General features: G+C 37.6%; 1 protein-coding gene across 4 annotated transcripts in view; it reads right to left on the bottom strand.

Annotated features, from left to right (window-relative positions):
- Window positions 1–19,070, bottom strand: part of STAG1 (stromal antigen 1) — a 199,687-nt gene that overhangs the window by 106,852 nt on the left and 73,765 nt on the right. The window lies entirely within an intron of this gene.

Raw genomic sequence — 19,070 nt, forward strand, 5'->3', positions numbered from 1 at the left:
CTCAGTCAGCTGTTACTCTTATTTCTAGCCCTACTTCTCAGGTTTCTCTGAAGCAGTAAAGAAGGGAAGATGAAAGAGAAGTCCTAAAAAAAGAATTACAAAAAGAGAAGTAATTATCTAGAGATCTCCAACTGATGTGACAGGCTCTAGACTCCACACGAGAAGGTATCTCATAAGAAAGAAAACAACGTAACGAGAAAAAAAAAGTTAAAGAGAGAAACAGAATCCTTTACAGTGCCCTTCTTCCCCCAAAGCAACACGCCGGGCCTTTCCACAAGCTGTGCCACACCTGGCTGTTGCCAAAGACATGACAAAATCCTGCAGGCCAACAAAGCGAGTCCCCTGCAGCTGCTGAAGGAGCACCATGCTCTGCCTCTCCTTCACCTGCCTCCTGACCCTTGAGACAACTGATCGTGCTCTATTCACCTCAAGGAAGCTACTGTTAAGTGCGTGAGACCTTTTCAAATATGGCTCTGAAGAAATACACTCGGTACAGGTCCTCTGCAATTTTACTTAAGCTCTTTGCTGCTCCCGTATGTGGATGGGAAGGATAAGGCCCGAAAGGAATGTCTGCATTTGCAGCACCGATACAGCACCACATCTCATTAGCAGTGGTATCACAAACAGACCAAAATAGCTCCAGGTTTCCCAGAGTCGATCCTTACTTTTCCAAATTCCCTGGTCACTACTCTTGAGATCCACCAGGCAAACACTGATGGGTATCTGCCCGTATAATTTATTTGATGGAAAAAAACCAGACATGGTAAACAACAACAGTAAAACAGACGCTTTATAAGCACTGCAAATAGAGCTGCAGTGGAAAGCTGAAGACCTTTAACAGCCAGTTTGATGAAAGCTGGCGTGCTTCATAAAATGAAACTGGAGATACAAGTTGTTTCAAAGACGTTTCTGTATCTAAAGCATTTGCTTTCCCTTATTAAATTACTTATTAAATGAAAGCCACCATCTACCTGAAAAATTTCTATGCTTCTTTTATTACTCTGAAAGAAGGAAATGAGACTTGTTGCACTTCTGTCTGTAGCTACGCTGCTTAATAAATTCTGAACTATTTGTTTAAACCAAATCTTGACTGATCTTGGATATAAAATGCCCTAATAAATTTTACAAAAGCAGGTAGTTGAATAGAAGCCAAAGAGGTCATTCAGGCACAGTATGAACCATGACCCCAATCGCTGTTAATCTCTCCCAGCCTCTGACAGAGGCTGCAAAAAGTCAGGGACGCTCACGTTGTGAATGCTGCTGCTTCTTCAAGGAAAGTTTCAATTGGAGCACAACCACTTCTCCCCCAGAAGTGTTTGTCTATATATCTTATTTAGTTTCCAAAAAGTTACAAGCTTCTTCCAAATCTTTTCGAGAGTTACACGGTATTCAGAACATCATGGAACCGTATCATGGAATCGTATCACGGAATGGTTTTGGTTGGAAGGGACCTTAAAGATCACCTAGTTCCAACCCTCTGCCACAGGCAGGGACACCTTCCACTAGACCAGGTTCATCTCTTCAAAGAGAGTATCTAACACTTCCTAAGCACATTCAACAGCTTTTGTATAATTCAGTAAAGAAGATCAACACAGATACACTAGAAATCACTCTTCATTAGTTCTGCTTCTCAGGAAATCATTTATTTAGAGTATATTAAAGACTAAAGCATTTACTGACCATGATCTGTGAAAAGACAACGTAAACATTAGCTGAGCGGGCTCAAAGCAATGTCTTCATCTTTCCCTCTCCTCATTCAAAATTATGCAAGGTGAGAGAAGTTCTCCTTTTTCACATAATTATTTTTGCTGCTTTGCTAGGAAAAAAAAAGTATGTTCTCTTACCTATTAGCTCACTCCAATACTCCTTTTTACTTTCTGACTACCAGAACACATGTATGGAGATTTTTCTTTGTCTAAGGAAATACAAATAATTTGACAAATCACATGCAAAAAACCCCATAATTTTTTGTGCTTAGAAACTATAATGCAGAAACTAAGAACTGCCAAACTTGTGATGCTCTGTGCAACCTTGACTTAGTCTCTTTGTGTGTCAACTTTGATGACTCCCTAACTTACATGGTTCTCTGCTATTCTGTCTGGCTTCATTAGCCACAGAAAACAGAACAGCTGGAAGCAAACAGGAGCTGTGTTGGTGAAACTGTTCTATCTCCAATGCATGCAGCTCTTGCTACAGCCAATGAACTAGGTAAGGAAGCACAGGAAGAAAGATGGTGGTCTTACACGAGGAACTGGTTAGGATGCTGCAGACTACTATTTTCGTTCACTTCTGAGTTCCTAAAAAGGGTCTGGACAATTTAAAACTATTTCAAAAGATGGTCGATAATGGCACATTCTCCATTTTCCAAGCATCTCTCTTGCAGTCTCATGGATGAATTTACAGAAGTGCAGACACAAACAGTGCTAACTGCATGTACACTGACTGTAACACTGTCCTTTGGCTACATAAACCCCCCTAAACTTAAGAAACAGGGGAAAAGCTTGAATCAGCCCTTCCTCACTGGAGAGGGTGAAGGAAGAGGGCTTAGGCTAGACTCCTGCTTTTTCCTTATTGCAAATAGCTATCTATTATACAAAAATAAAAACTTCAAGTTTCCACCCATGAACTTTAACAAATCTTCTAGGTACTCCAAGCATAGTCATTATGTAATTGAAAAGAAGTAGCAGGAAATCAGTAACAGCTATGGTTTAAACATGCAATATGGTATCTGAAAAAACCTGCCCATAGGGAGTGGCACAGATATTGTATCGGCTGTCTCAAAATCTTTTTATAGCCATGACTCTGTGCCTGGATTAGCCGTTTACAGAGCAGAGACAGGATCTTTATTTACAAGGGATTTACAAAGAAAAACTAGATGAAGCCCTATATAAAAAAGCCCTTGAAGAAAAGTTAGGTTCTTTTATTTTTGATTGGAACTTGGCTACTATGGAAAAATGAGAGGAAGCATCATATTAAGAGTGAAGTTAAAACAACACAATGAAGAGTTTCTGAACTTGTTTTGGCACGGGTAAGAGAACAAGCACGTACTGGAACCAAAATCAGTAAATTTCTGTACATGCTTCTAAAAATGCAATGCAAGAGGGAACCGTCACCTTAGAACTGAGAAAAGATAAACTGCTGGTACACACAGAGATCACAAGTGTTGACAAGACAAATATAAGTACAAATGTCAAAGAAGGAGCAGAGAACTGAGAAAGCTCCATATATCACTTGTTTCTCAACAGTGGATGTCTAGGATTCACTAAGGAGTACTGGAAAGCAAAATTTAAAAAAATATACACCTATACTTACTAATACTAGAAAAATTTAAAAAAATATACACCTAAACTTACTAATACTAGAAAAACTAAACTTTACATAAGTGACAAAGCAGCAAGTACTGCAAAGAGTGTTGAAAGACAAACAGTAATAAAAAATGGATGAAATACAAGAGGGAATGAAGAGCCTGAGTACATTAATTAACACAAAGATAGTGGACTCAAGGGGAAAAATTAATCAAGTACCACTAAGGAAAAAGGAAAGAAGAAAAACACAGAGGAACATTGCAAGTAAGGCAGGTTTAATCTGGAAAAAGGCTTAAATCCTTATTTACAACCTCCTTTCAGATTATTTTGGATCTTCTGCCTTACAAATTTTAATATGAGAACCAGTTGAAATGGTGTGTTTTACTCAAACTAATTGTAAATACATCAAGAATTATCATGCCACTAATACTATTCTTTGCAGACATCCAAATGCAAAACACCACTTAACGCAGCAAAGAATAAAGCTGCCACCTTACTCATCTGGTTGTTTCTTACAGCTTGGTGGAAAAATCTTTGAAGTGGGAAAATACAAAGCAATACTTGGGTAAAATAAAGTATTTTAAAATAACCTACAGCTAATATTTTCTTTTGTAAAGAGCATTTAGTTTTCTCAGTACTTTGTAACAAACTACTCAGAATATATTCTCCACACACAGAGCTTTCAGCCCTTTAGGCAATCTTTCCTTTTAAGGTTTCTCAGTGCTACCTCTCCCCCATTATCAGTTTAAGATGTCTGCAAGTCTTAATACCAGGTTATCTTTACTATAAAATGCTCACATTTTTAAGTTTAACCATTATGCTAAATTTTCTGTACAGTACCCACTTTTTTTGGCATAACTACATCCTCAGCTGTAACTCCATGTCAACACAGACTCTGTCTAGTAATTGCTTTGTTGTTCTTCCCACATTAAATTTTCCTTGAAGTCCACAATAACACTGAAGGGTGTTACATACTATGGAACAACTGCTTGATGAGAATATTAAAATTTGAGTTACATTGTTAATTAATGGCTCTGTTCAGCATTATATTCTGGCTTTACCATTCTGCAGCAGCTTAAAGCAGCCCCACCACATACCCATCTGACGAAATGAGTATACTGCTACTTTGGCTGCTGAAGAAAAGCTAAACCACTGGGGATGTACACCTGTCTGCCTGCCTGCCTCTTCTCCTGTTTCTTAAGCTCATCTGTGTAGACGTGCCCTCACAGAACACATTCCTTTCTTGTAATTTTCAGAATCTGTAATTTCTTCCTTTTGCCTTATACTTTCCCACACTTAAAGGAACAAGTGTACCTCTTCATCCTTGATTTCACTGTTACAGATGAATCAGTTTCCCCTTCTTGATTTTTTGCTATAATTGAGATATCATGCATGTAATTATTTTTTTCCCCAGCATATTTAGTACTTTTTTGCTGTCATTACAGGCTGAGAAGAACTAAAAAGGTAAGTATAAAGGATTGCCCATTTCCAAAACATCTGCCACCTTACACTGTTTCCATGAGATTGAAGTCTTAACATAGCTAAGGGTTAAATGCATTTTTCAAAACAGTGCAATGTCTCTCACTGTTTCTAATCAGAATGAACTGCAAGCATTACTCAACACAGGCAGGCAGAGAGGAACACTACCAGGGTGTGAGGACTGCAGATGCTCTCCCCTCCCAAGAGCAGCTTGTTGCCTCATCTTCCTTCAGAGCACCAGGAAACACTAGCCACTGAGTAAAAGCAATTCTGTATTTCCCTGAAAGAAAGTTAGGGGACACCCACCTGTGCATTCATCTGTGCATGTAAAATCTAAATCTAAGCCCTGCAGTGTCTCTCTAACTTGTCTCACGTCTTCACAGCTCAGTGTTAAACCTCATCCATAGTATCGTTCTTGATTTTATAACCTACCGTAACTGGAGCAAAGCCAATGCAAATAAGTTAACTATTAATACTGTATGCTACAATAAATACACTTCACAATCAAAACAGTGTACTAGACTAATACATGTTACATTATACTGTACTACACTAACGTTACTCTAGGACACTGTTGAGATCAATTAAATATGAGTACGCTAAAATCCTTCCTTCCTTCCCTAGCCTCTGATATTTTTTTTTCTGCCTAAAACATATTAAACACCTCTGTAATCATGGAGTTAAAGTTTACTAAGCTACTACTCATTCACGAAAGCACTGTCAAAACTAAATCCAACTTTAATTTTATATCCCAGTTAAGGAGGTAAAAGACATAATTATGGCATTATATACATAGCATGCAAAGTAGCACTACAAAGTAATCACTGGCCAAAGCGTCAGACAACTGGAGCAATACAGTAATATACCAAGTTTAACTGACAATTGTTCTAGGCCACCCTGTCTTTCTCAAGAGTAAACAGCTTATACACAACAGTTACAGCTCTACTCCCGTGTTAACACCTTGTGAACTGCTGAACTCAGCCACTGCCCCTTATCAGCAAACTGTTTATATCAAGGCCTCATTTGAATGCAGATATCTCCGAAACCTAGCACAGAAACTGGCTCTCACAGCTGAGTTAGCAGGTAAGAACCACAGGACCTAAGATTAGGTCATAAATATCATGTGAATGTAATTTTACTCTTTGATCTTAATCAATGCATTTTTATTACAAAGAAATAACTGGAATGGAACAAGGAAGAGTGGCAAAAAGAGGTTTATGAGAACCCTCTACAAAATTCCATATGGGACAGAGAAGATGTATATGGAATGATTTGTTATGTCTCAAAAAAAATCCCAAGGAAGTAGCCAGTATCAGAGAGCTAAATCAAGGGATTTTTCCATACAGTACATAACTGAAGTATAATCCTACTGTTACAGCCTGCCATAGAAACCAGAAAAAAAAAATGTCTGTAAATTAGTTATCAAAGAAATTTGAGAACATCCTTCACTGCTATCAGACAGAACAGTTTGCAAGTGCTTATAATGGGCCTGGGCTGGTATCTTTCCCATTTGCCACATTTTTCTGTGAGCAGCTACAAGCAGACCAGATAAGACAGGACAAACAGAGTGTTTAAAAAACTTTAGAGCTCAAACGTACTCTCCCACCACACACACACACAAAATAAAGTATCTGTTTGATAGAAGCATGAGTAACTACAAATGTACACATCACAAATTAAACTCTAAGCCACGGATTTAGTTACAAATTGACAAAAAATGCATTCAACAATGAGACATCATATGATAAGGGAGAATAAGCTGTATTCTGCATATGACACCAGTAAGTCAAATTTCTGCATCAACTACAAACCTGGGTTATCTTGATGCTAGCCCAAGAAGACTAAGTCTCCAGCAAAAAAAAAAAAAAAAAGAAGAAAAAATATCACATTACCTACAAATCTTGAGAACACAAAGCAAACAAGCAAGCTCATGCAGGTTTTGGTTTTCTGCTCAGATAAAGAATTCAAGACAGACTGCATCTCTTACAATTCCTTTGTTAATCAGGACTTGGAATTCCAATCTATAATACCCACAAGTAGTGCCAGGAATTGACTGGCATATATTTTCTTCTGTATATGAATGGAAAGGATTACATCTTCTGGAAGAAAATTCAGTGGTGATTGGTTGAAAAGACTTACAGTTCAACAGCTGCTTCGAAAATTACAAATCAAAGTGCTGCTGATCCATAAACTCGATCTTCTCATAATTTGGAGCAAAAAGCTACTCCACCACTGGTCACTTACCCAACTCACCAAATAACAAATCAGGACATGAAAACAAACTGACACTTTTCATCTGAACCTGCAAGGAACGCAGTTTGCTGATATTCTACCAATGGTGCCATACCAGAATGAAACCATGATTCCCAGTGAGGCATAACAGTTGAATTTATTTTCTCCTTTCCTTAAAAGCAAGTACGTTAGTGTATGTGATTCTCTACTTTGAACTGGTGGATGAAAAACTGAGTATGAGCCAACAATGTGTGCTCACAGCCCAGAAAGCCAACCATACCCTGGGCTGCACCAAAAGAACTGTGGCCAGCAGGTCAATGAACATGATTCTCCTGCTAATACTCTGCTCTTGTGAGACCCCACCGGGAGGCTGTGTTCAGCTCTGGGGCCCCCAGCATAACAAGGACATGGATCTGTCGGAGCGAGTCCAAAGGAGGCCACGAAGATGGTCAGAGGGCTGGAGCACTTCTCCTTTGGAGACTGGCTGGGAAAGTTGGGGCTGTTCAGCTTGCAGAAGGTTCTAGGGGGACCTTACAGCACCTGCCAGCACCTAAAGGGGCTGACAAGAAAGCTGGGGAGGGGCTTTTTACAAGGGCTGGTAGCAACAGGACAAGGGGGAATGGCTTTAAACTGGAAGATGGGAGATTTAGACGAGATATTAGGAAGAAATCCTTCCCTGTGAAGGTGGCGAGGCGCTGGCCCAGGCTGCCCCAAGCAGCTGTGGGTGCCCCATCCCTGGCAGTGCCCAAGGCCAGGCTGGACGGGGCTAGGAGCAGCCTGGGCTGGTGGGGGGTGTCCCTGCCCATGGCGGGGGGGTGGGGGACTAAATGATTTTAGGGTTCCTTCCAACCCAAACCGTTCTATAGTTCCATGAACCACAAAAATCAGTTAAGATTTTAGCTTTGTTAGGCCACAGTTTTCAGATAACCATATCACTGTAGATCAGACGTAACTGGTCTTCAAAGACTCTAAAAAAAAGAATTTGAATGATTTCCACTATATTCCCCACTGATGCTTGCTTCAGAAGAACTGAGAATCTTCAGCTGGCTCTAAACTATAAGTAAAACCATAGAACTGGAAATACTCATTACAAGACTTGGAGTTAAGAGTGGAAAGGTCACTTAGCAACTTGGCTGGCCCAGCAACTGTTGTCGTTTCCTTTCACCTACAGTTTCAGAATCCAAAACTGACACAGGTAACAAGATCAGAGAGGCTGATTTAGAGTTGCAGTTAGGCTGGCATGGGATCCAATGCCTTTTGGTTATCAAAAAAGTCGACAGTGAATACTTTGAAGACTCCCATTGAGCTCACTTCCAACTAAAGTCATGTGAGCAATATCCTTGGAACCAAAAGAGCTCCCTACAAATACCCTGTTGTACACACAGCCACTTCATAGAGTATGAACTCAATGGGAAACACATATGCCTCAGCTGTCGAGAGTCCCTATTTCTTTCAGTTCATAACTTCATAAAGAAAAAGGGGACTCAATAATTCCAGCTCTATAATATTACATATAATAATATTCCAGCTCTAACTGGAAGAAATTACTCATGTTGTTATGGAGATCCATTCTACACCTGACCTCACTGGTGTGTTAAATTTTGTATTCTTTCGTCTTCACCACCACAAGCAAAATGCTAGCTGTCTAATAGGCAGCCTGTGAGAACACAGGAGTAACAGCAATCTTCTGTTAAACTCAAAAGATGCTCTTTTCTTGAAATGCATTTGCCTCTTCTTCATCAATAATAAAAAAAAAAGTAACTTTTAATGACTAATTAAATTGACTTGAAGAATATAAGATGAAAATCAAAATGGGGCAAAAATGGTTTGAATCAACAGAGCAGAAAATTGCCATGCATTTATGTCACAAGTTGAAATTCCACTACAAACACCTAATCCACAAAACTATTCTCTGCTAAACTATTTGGAAAAAGGGTACTTAGACCCATCAAATTATGTATAATCTCCTGTTATAATTATCAGTTTAATAAATATAATGCTACTTAATAGCGCTGCTAGGTCCCTCTGAAATGTCCTTATTACACAACTGCATAATTAAAGTCATTTGCATGACATTCCATTTCCCTACATAAACCATGTGATGTACTTACTTATCAGCTTTGGTCTCCCAAAATGAAAATTTAGTCTTTTCTTTTAATAGTTGGCCATATAGCAATTTTCTCAACAGCTTTTGTGGAGAACCGCTTTACCACATTACTTTGTTCCTATGTTTAAGGGATGCCAGTTCACTGCCACAATATGGCTTTCTTTTAGAGAGGATGTGGTATCTTCCGTTCTCTTCTAGATACCTTATTTAATTCATTAAATTTAACCTCTAAAACTCCAGTCTGTCCTGTCTCTGGAAGAAAAACTGTCTTTAAGGAAAGAAACAATTTAGGAATAATAATCATTGAACTACCGGCAAAAGTATGTAGCTAACAGGAATGTGACGTCATCAGGTTTTGATTCTCACTTTATTAGTTTATGTCAGGACCTAATTTTTGGAGATCTGTGATAACACTTCCCAAACAATCTTTAGGACATCAGTAGATTAGCGTTTTTTTGTTGGGGGTGGGGGGGTGGCGGGTGGAAGGGCTGGTTTTCTGTACCTGGTTCTGTACCCGGGTGACAGCAAAACTGTTGGTACGAGGGACTCTGTAGTTACTCCATTTACAGCCCTGCATAGTTGTCTAAACAGAAGCTCAATTCAATCTCCAAAATAAAACTGTAATTTGATGGAGCTGCAGCATGTAAGTTACAAAAGCATTCACAACTTCCCTTAAAAACATGCTTGACAATTTGCTGCATTTCAAATAAAACTCTGCAAACTCTTATTCACCCTATGTTCAAACCTGCACCTCCATTTCTCATACACATCTCCTGTGATCATTTATGTATTTAGTATTCTTTTGCTTGAGATACCTATCCATCATTACCTGTGTAAGATATGATACAAAGGAAATCGTTTAGTCTTTCATTAACTGCTCTTTTTTTAGGCAGGTATCTTATTTCCAGCAGTTTAAAATGCTATGTCATTTTACTAAATTTCAAGATGACTCTGTAATATCAACAATTCTTTTTAAAACACTGTCATTTTTTGTTTTTATCTTAGAAATTTATCACCACTACCTCTTATCACAGAGCTACATGCATTACTTTGTGGTTCCATTCATACAGTTGACTAAATAATCTTGATCCAGGAGTCTGTGCTGGGATTAAACATGGTCAATAGCAAATGTATTCTTGTCATACTAAATTAGATCTGAAGTAAAAATTGGTTTAGTGCTTTAATCGTTGAGAATTTTGGGATCTGGGATTTCTAGAGTCTAAAAGAAAAAGATTATTTCAAGCAACAACAATATTGGCTATATATCCATGTAGTTAGATATAGCTACAATAAATCTTCATCCCCAGAAGTTGCTAAAAGAATTTCTAGACCCTTTTCCCATTATCACAGTTTCCTAAGTCACACCTTACAAGTTATTCAGAACACTTATTTCAATAATGATGAAATAAACAAAATTAATAATAGAGATTGTGGTAAATCTAACAAACTACATTAAAGGTATTTCAAAAGATGATGTTACGACTTTGTAGAAGCTCATTTCCACAACAGATGGTACCTATTAAACTCCACAGACTAGTCCTGAGAGAAATTTCTAAAGAGGAGTTTTAACGTCATAACTCCTCTGAGTTCATCCCTTTATGAAACCAGGCAGTTTTGAACTGAAATACCCAGGACCCAACACCACAAGCGAAGGGTATGAATACCAGTTGTTCCAACCTGAAATGCAAGCTAATGGTGTTAATTAAAAGAAGGGAGAAACTCAACTCTACTGCTCACTTCTCAGCTGATGTCAGTTATCCAAGAACCAGGTTCAGCTGTGCTAGGGGTTATCAGCTCCTTACTTAAACAAGGGTACAGAGACAGCTGGCAAGGGAGCTCACCACTGTTCCGGCAAGATCTGGTAACAGTTTTGTATAACTACCTTTTCCACCTTTCCAGGTACCCAAATACATTCCACCATGCTTCCTGCTTGATGCAAATACAAAAAAGACAACAACGTGGAAGTAAAAGCCATTTACACCAGTGTTCTCCACAATGGGTTTGTCCCTAGCAGTGCCAGAAAATGCCAAAACTTCCAGTTAAAAGGAGGTGAAAAATTGTAAGGCTCAGCAGGTCATGGTTCACGTTAAAGATGGCTGAGACAACATGATCAGACTGATATAAGCCAAGAACGAAGTAGGTAGTAGTGGAATGTGAGCAGGACTGTATCGGCTTAAGAGCTGACTTCGTCTTTTTTCAAATTTAGATGTATCATCTTCTTTAGAAGTCAAGATCTCTCTTTCTTCTATATCCAGCTACTGTTGAATGCTTGCAAATTAAGAGACTATTGGATTTGTTTTAACCACTTACTTTGTGCCAGAGAATAATAAGGCTTTTTCATTAGGATGCAGACCTTTTTAATCATCCCCGTCTTTTTCTCTTCAAAAGTAATTATTGCAGTGTGTACTAGCATTGCACTTAATAAATCAAATCTATGGCTTCCCTAATGCAAAAGGGGGAGAATCATAATGACAATGTTTGCCGAGAGAAATGTAATTTTTGGAATTTAATTCCTACCCTTGGTCTGGAAAAAATCTGACTCGACCTTCCGCAGAATTTGCGTCTATGGAAAGACAAGAGACATTAGGACCTTTCCTGTTTGTAATCCAGTAAAAAAGTGCTAAGATCTAGTGGCATTTGATTGCTCTTCATAATTAGTTCCTGTCTTCAAAGAAAGTACCATCTATGTAAATTAAAAATAAATAATCCAGCAATTTTTCTAATGCACAGGTAGACGCAAACTCATATACAGGCATAATTTGCTCACAAGTCTTAGAACAATATCATAAAAAAAATAAAAATCAAACTAATGGTTTTTCTTATCTGCTTCATACAGGGATGTCCCTCCTGTAAGAAATTTGTATTATACAGAAAACAAGCTAAACATAAATAAAGAGGCAATGACATACATCTGGCTAGTAAGACAGCAACTATTCTGAATCCACAACAAGAGGTATTTATTGCTCTTCTCTTAAAAAGTTATAGCATTAAGGCATCACTGATCTGAGAGAGAATTCTCAAATAGTAACTTCATAGTCACATTAGTACCATTTTCCAGATCAATATGTATGTAATTAAATGAATACAGGGGAAAACAAGTAGTAATATTTTAAAACCTTATACAATTTATCTCCAGTGAGCAGTGCCAAAAATAATTTTACAAGCTATAAATTTACTAAGTAGTACACAGGAGCAGAACACAGACTTTGTTGCACTCTTACAAGGAGCGCTTTCATTTTCAGCAGAGATTTGAACATATTATACATAACTGGCAGTGCAGAACTTGCTCTTAGACGATGATTTCAAAGGTAATTTATCTTTACTTACATTATACATTTGCTGTAAAATATCCTAGTATTGCAAGTTCCATCAATTAATTCAATAAAAATATTGTAAATTATTTGAAAGTTGATATTAATTCATATTAATAAAGTAGTTAACAGCTGATTTTAAGCCAGCTTATGTTCGGTCTGCTGTCATAGTTGAAACATGACTAGTTCAATATATTCAGGTAGCGAGTAATAAAGAAAAATACGTTTGGTTCAAATTACTGTCACTCCTGTAACCAATTCATAGGGTGGAATCTTGGACTGAAGTCAAACCTCAATACAGCAGGTATTTCATTTGGATGTTGAAACCACAGACCAGTATGTACGACCTTCATTCATGTCTCCTGTACTGAAAGGTCAGCAAATGCCTGCATTTCCCCCCCCCCTAGTTTCTGAAAGTAGTAGGATGCACCTTTTGGGAAGAAGATGCCATTAGATCACAAGTGGTTATAAAATGTGATGCGCTACTTCAAATCTTTTTTTACCCTCTCAGATCTGAATTTTAATTTATTTATTTTTAATTTTTTAAGGCTTCTCACCCCCAAAAGAGTCAGGGAAACACAAAGATTAAAAAAACCAAACAAGAATAATTTTGTAGCTGTTTTTCCGATAGCCAAATAAACTTTTAAGAGCTAAAAAATAGAAAAAAAAATAGTAGGAAAGAAAGAGGACATGAAGTGAGAAGTACAGATACTTTCAGCAGCAAACAGGAAGTAACATTGAAAATCTTTTTGGTTTAAAAACTATATACACAATGAAACTAAAGCTCTACTTTCAAGAACATCAACAAGTATCTACCATTCGTAGTTCTTCAGAAAAATTCACACACCATGAAACCGTATTAACTGTTAAGTGTTTGATATGAACTTTTTAACCTTACCTACCTTCATTTAAAGAACTGAACTGATGAAGCATTTAATACATGTCTGGTAATCTGATTTATCTTCCACCCAAGCCAGTTAATAATTTGCATCTTATTTTCAGTTTGAATTTTATAAGCTTTCACTTCAAGGTAAACACACTGTAAAAATGACCTCAAGGCTCAGAAAACAAGAAGTACAACGTTCATATCTGGTTTATCTACACCACACATGAAATTAAAATTAAAATTAAGTCATTTCCATCTTTCAGTCTTCCCATTTTTGAATGTGGTTAACAACACGTTTTTAACTTCGTCATATGGTTATTGGGGTGTATTTATTTCTGTATACTGTGCATATGAAATATTTTATAAATTCTTGACGTTACTATGACTTAAATATCTTTTTTTTAATGTGTACTACTCCTTTACTTTGCAGCTTCTCACAGACTAAAAAGGGATTTTGTTGAAGAAACTGGGAGAAAGCATAGTTTATACCCTTAATAAAAATACAGCCTCCAATGCAATGAATAGCATTATCTTCTAATTTGTTCAAAATACTAAACTTTTATGATATCAACTCCTTAATAATAAATGAATGACCAAAGAGGTAAAGCTTTTTAACACATGCCAAAATCAGCAACATTTCTCACTAACAATCTGCAGCTCATTATGAAAGGACTATTTGAAGGAAATTATATTTATCAATCAGTCTTATTTCTATGCTTAGTAACATCCATCTGTATAGTTATTCTATGGTGTTATTCATGATGTTATTCCATCAATCACAAAACAAAACTGTGTACAAATAAATGCCAAAAGACTAACAGTTTTTAAACCATTACTCCACTTAAATTATTATACCACCTATTAAAATATTATTAATCAGAGTAAGTAACACTATTTCCTGGCTTATTTGCTTTCTGAAATCCTGTCTACAGCAAAGCAAGTAGTTGCTTTTTCATGCTTTGCCAGACCATACAATGGCCACTTTATGGTGCTTTTTCCTGGTTTTAGCCTTCAACTTCCCTTGGCAAAAGAGGAATCTATTAGCTTGCCCTTAATTGAGAGCACAGAACACTAATAAAAATCAAAACAAGCACGCATCCTGCATTCAAGCAAACTAACTCAACTTCTGCACTTGTTGACTCAGTTTGCACCATTCAATCACAGAAATTTTCAGAGGATCTTACTGGAATAGGCGAGGAACAATTAGAGATTCAAGGCTCCGGCTGGAAGAGAGTGTGGATCCCCAAGTGTCTGATTCACAAGGGAAAAATCCATAAAGATGTCCTGCTTTAAGCACTGGGCAAAATGTTCACACACAGATTCCTGCTTAACTCAATAACTGAAAAAAAACCCAACCCTAACCACCAGCAGCAATCAAGGCTGACAGGTGACAGTTTGAACATTTCTTCATTAACATTTGGTTCCACACAAGAATCTAAAGAGAAGATTTTGAGTGGAAAAATAAGATAGGAGAAACAGCAAATAAAGAAAATTCAACTGCTTCCTTCACCAACTACTCCTAAAAAAACACCTGCAGTGTGCCAAATCACAAAACTGCCTAAATGGAGAGCTCCTTGTAATCCAGAGAAGGCTACAACACTCTGAAGAATTCAACAGTAAGGGAGTTCCACTGGTTTTGTTCCGCTGGTAACTGGTGTCGCAGACCTGTCTGTCAGAGCTAAGGCCAGCAGCAGTGCTCAAACCACTTCTGAAAATCTCTTTAAGCGTTTACAAGTTTCTGGCTTACCTATCAGAAAATAGATGAGAGGGAAGGAGAGGGATGGTAGAGAAAGGATGGGAGTAATTTCACTATATACTCAAAAGCAGTCAAGTAGTTCTCTTCAACTATGCGAGAGACCTTTTTCCCCTGCAAAAGAAAGCTTCTTTTCTTACGTGGACTCAATGGGTTGGTTTGTCCTTCACAGCTTAAGAGGCTGTTTTAACCACTAATTGCTTCTGGTTAGGAAAAAAAAAAATATTTATTCCACAAGCATGGCTCTCCGCCTTTAAAATGTAGAAAGGTCAGAGTGCTGGTGGGATTTTCTGTTTGTTTTATATCAATAACAGAAGGCAAAAGCAGACAGAAATGCAGATACCCAAGTCAGCTCTAAATCCACGGAGCTCCAGAAATGGAAACAGCCTGGTTGTCATAGCAGCAGAGCATGATACCTGAGCTAATTACTCCGTCTGAGAGGCAGAGCTAATTAGTCCAGATGCAGCATCACACTGACACAGTTATAATCCTTCTGGGACCTGGGCAAGCATATTGCTGATTAGACATTTCAGCTTGCTTGCAGCTAGCTCAGAGATCTCAGCCTACTATGCTGTGCTTTACACACATATTCAAAAAAATAAAAAAAGAGAGGGAAAAAAGCAAAAAGATGTTCCCACGAAGAAGCAAGCAATGGAAAAGAGCTCTCAAAAAATCCCATAAAACTTTGAACACTGATCTGCAGCTCTTCTGCAAGAGAGGAGGACACCTGTATCCACAATGCTACAGACCAAACCACAACATTTGAAATGGAAACCTAAGGAGTATGGATACACTTCCACCCCCAGCCAAGTGAAAGTTATTTTAAAAATTGGTTTACCATTACCACAAAAAGTTCCCTGTTATCTAAAAATGCAAAACCCTAAATTAAGTTTCTGACAGAGAAGTAAGAAGTAAATAAACCACCACCAGCTTTAAAGATCGTGAATACTGTGGAAAATATATACCTACCGCTAACAAACAAACCTGTTTTTTTCAAGGATTGGAAACAGCATTTATTTTCTTTTTTTCCAGGAAGTATTTTTGCGTTAACTTTTTTAACTATGGTACTACCTGATACAAGATCCTCTCTCTAGAAGAAGCAATGCATTTTGAAACGGTAGGAAACACAAAGTGAATAGGTGAATGCATCAGTTAACCATTTTCCTGCCACAGAAATACAAAGTAACGTCATGGAGAAGACTACACAAAGGTGTGAAAGGCAGGGATTTTTGTTGGTATTCTTGAAGAAAAAACAGCAAGATAAAGGAAAAATTATTTAAGGAACTATTTTCACTTCTTAGTAATCAAAATTAGCAAAGGCAAACACACACACTTACTGAGCAGGCAAACTAGTGGAAAGATGGCATGAAAAGTGATTTTAACTCCCATGCAAATCTAATTATTGAAGTGCTTTTGGTAGCTCAATAGAACAATCTTTCAATTTATACCAAATGGTCCTTTAAAAACCCAGAAAGATTACTGAGGTCATGCTAAAGCCAAATCCCTCATGTTTTAATGGACATTATTGTATGAACCACAACATATTATACAGAAAGTAACTGATTGAACAGATATTCAGAAGAGTTGACAAAAGACAAGACGTTCTTGAATATTAGGTTCATATTTATTCAATTTTGAGTTGCACAGATCTTTTAAGTTCACCTCCAGAATTATTTTTACAATTTTTCAGTATTAATAATTTACATAACATGCTTGCTTATTCATATCTATAAGAGATCAACTGCATTTCAGGAACATCTCAAGCACAGCTGGAAGATGCTAAGAGATTCATTCAAGTGTATATGGTTCCCAGGAGAATGGGGTAAATGCATAAAAAACAATGTTTCTCTAAACAGAAAGGTATTTTTGTCAGAGTCAATACTGTTGCTAAATAAAACAGTCTGGTGCCTAAATGATTTCTAATTAAAGTCAGAAAATAGACATACACTCTTCGCCTGCTTAAAACTTCTGAAAGAAATGTCAAGTGCATTTTACTTATATCTAGATATCAAATAATTGTAAGCACTGTTAAAATGGTAGGTTTATAAACTTAGCATCACTTTCAAAGTTTCCTGAGGAACCTCCTCCCAAGCTAGTTGTCCTCCTCCCTTCAAGTTAATGATCACAAAGTTAGAGGTAACAGTAAGCATTTAGATCCAGCTTTAGGAAAGAAGGCTGGAGAAGCTGAGAGGATGTCAATGGAGCAAACTGAAAAGAAGAAAATTAAGGAATATTTAGGAAGATAAAGTAGCCATTGAAATTCACAAGGAGCTGTTACTCATCAGAAATGGAAACAAGCAAGTATATCAACAAAATTCTTAAAGGGAAACAAAAATGTCATAATAGAGCTTATAAACTTCCCTGGAAAAGAAACTGGGTCTTCCTCACAAAATACAGAACATCCTCAGATATCCGTACCTCATTTCCACTAAGGACAGCTTAGTATGCATTTTGCCTTAAGTGGACTATCAATAAAATCCACTCTTTTCTGATAAAGTTTACTTAATCTAGAAAACAGGCACATTACTGGAAACTGGAGAGAACAGAACTGTTTGCCAGGATTTTAACCCTCTTTTACAGCTGTTACTGTACCCACTGCAAAAATTCCAACACAGAAATAAATCCCCCAAACATGCTATGAACTCAGGGGATAAAGTCATTTTTGCTTCCTTTCTGCCATCATTGCTGTTCAGGACGAGAAGGCAAATAAAGCAAGCTCAGCAGACAGATATCCCTGAGGGTACAAAGCAGAGTACCAAAAATGGATAGAAAGTCACCATTTAAAAAAAAAAAAAAACAGAAGAAAAAAAAAGAAGTAAATGACATCAGCCACTTGAAGCGCTGCTGCTTCACAGCCAATAACCGAAAGGTTTTTCTGGGAAGCAATTGCTTCAGCAACATATGGTTGACAGTGGGCATTCAGCCTGCACCAGTCAGTAACAAGAGGTTTAAAAAATGCGAATCTTCTGAGATATGAGCACTGCTTTCTCTAACAAGGAGGAAGAAAGGAAGCACAAATTAGAGAGCAGCAGGGGAATGAAGATATTTATGACATGCCTCCACCAAAAGCTTGCATCAATAGAAACATATGGCCAAGGATCCCTTGTGTTTAAAGCTGCCCAAATTCTTAGAAAGAAGCCTGTGGGGTTGATTTTTTATATACACCTTTAGGAGAGTGTTAAAAAAGAAGTGAACAGAATACAGCTACTTCTACATAAGCTGCCAAAAAAGTCTGAAAAATATTTTAGGGGATCTGTGAAAACAGTACAGACATTGACACAGGCTGGTAATCTAAACTCTAAGCTTCAGCCCTTTCACAGAATGCTTCCAGAGCTTCAGTCTTTTCCATCATCCACAAAATAAGTTTACTTCCTTAAGCTAAGAAAAAGGGTTGCTGAAGCTGCTGATGGCTCATATTTCTTTTCTCTGATGCTTCTAACTGTACTTGGGATTTCACCTAAGAAGGAAGAACAGGGACTTCTACCCAGATCTTCTGATGCTAAAGGTATATTCCCGTATCACTCACAATATGAAGAAAAAGAATTTTGGAATTGCAGGTTATTTTCAACTCTACTCAAGGCAAATTATAAAAAGCATCAGGAAACAGCAAATAGTTTGTTTTTGGACGCTACAGAGGGAGGGAGCAGGGCTCTGTCTTTCTCTGTTTTCAAGGCTGAGTTAACTGAAAAAAGACAACACATGAAAAATTCATTAGAAGGTACAGTGTGGCAACAGAATGCTAGAAAGACTGACTGCCGCATGTCTGGTAATGGAGACTGCTTAAATAGGGTATAAAAGGCAGGCCACTTGCTGCTGACTTGATAAAGTATTACAGAGGAAGAAATAAGATGGGTGAGTCATCCAGAAGAAATCTTTCTTGCTAAATGAAGCCAATTGAAGCCTGACTCCTTCCCCTTCGGTTTAAAAAACCTATCATTTTCCTAGAAAGAAAGACAAAATAGCAAAGTTAAGGTACAGCTACACCTACTAATTCTTG

Source organism: Falco rusticolus, chromosome 13, assembly GCF_015220075.1.
Source record: "Falco rusticolus isolate bFalRus1 chromosome 13, bFalRus1.pri, whole genome shotgun sequence".
In the NCBI taxonomy this organism is placed as follows: Eukaryota; Metazoa; Chordata; class Aves; order Falconiformes; family Falconidae; genus Falco; species Falco rusticolus.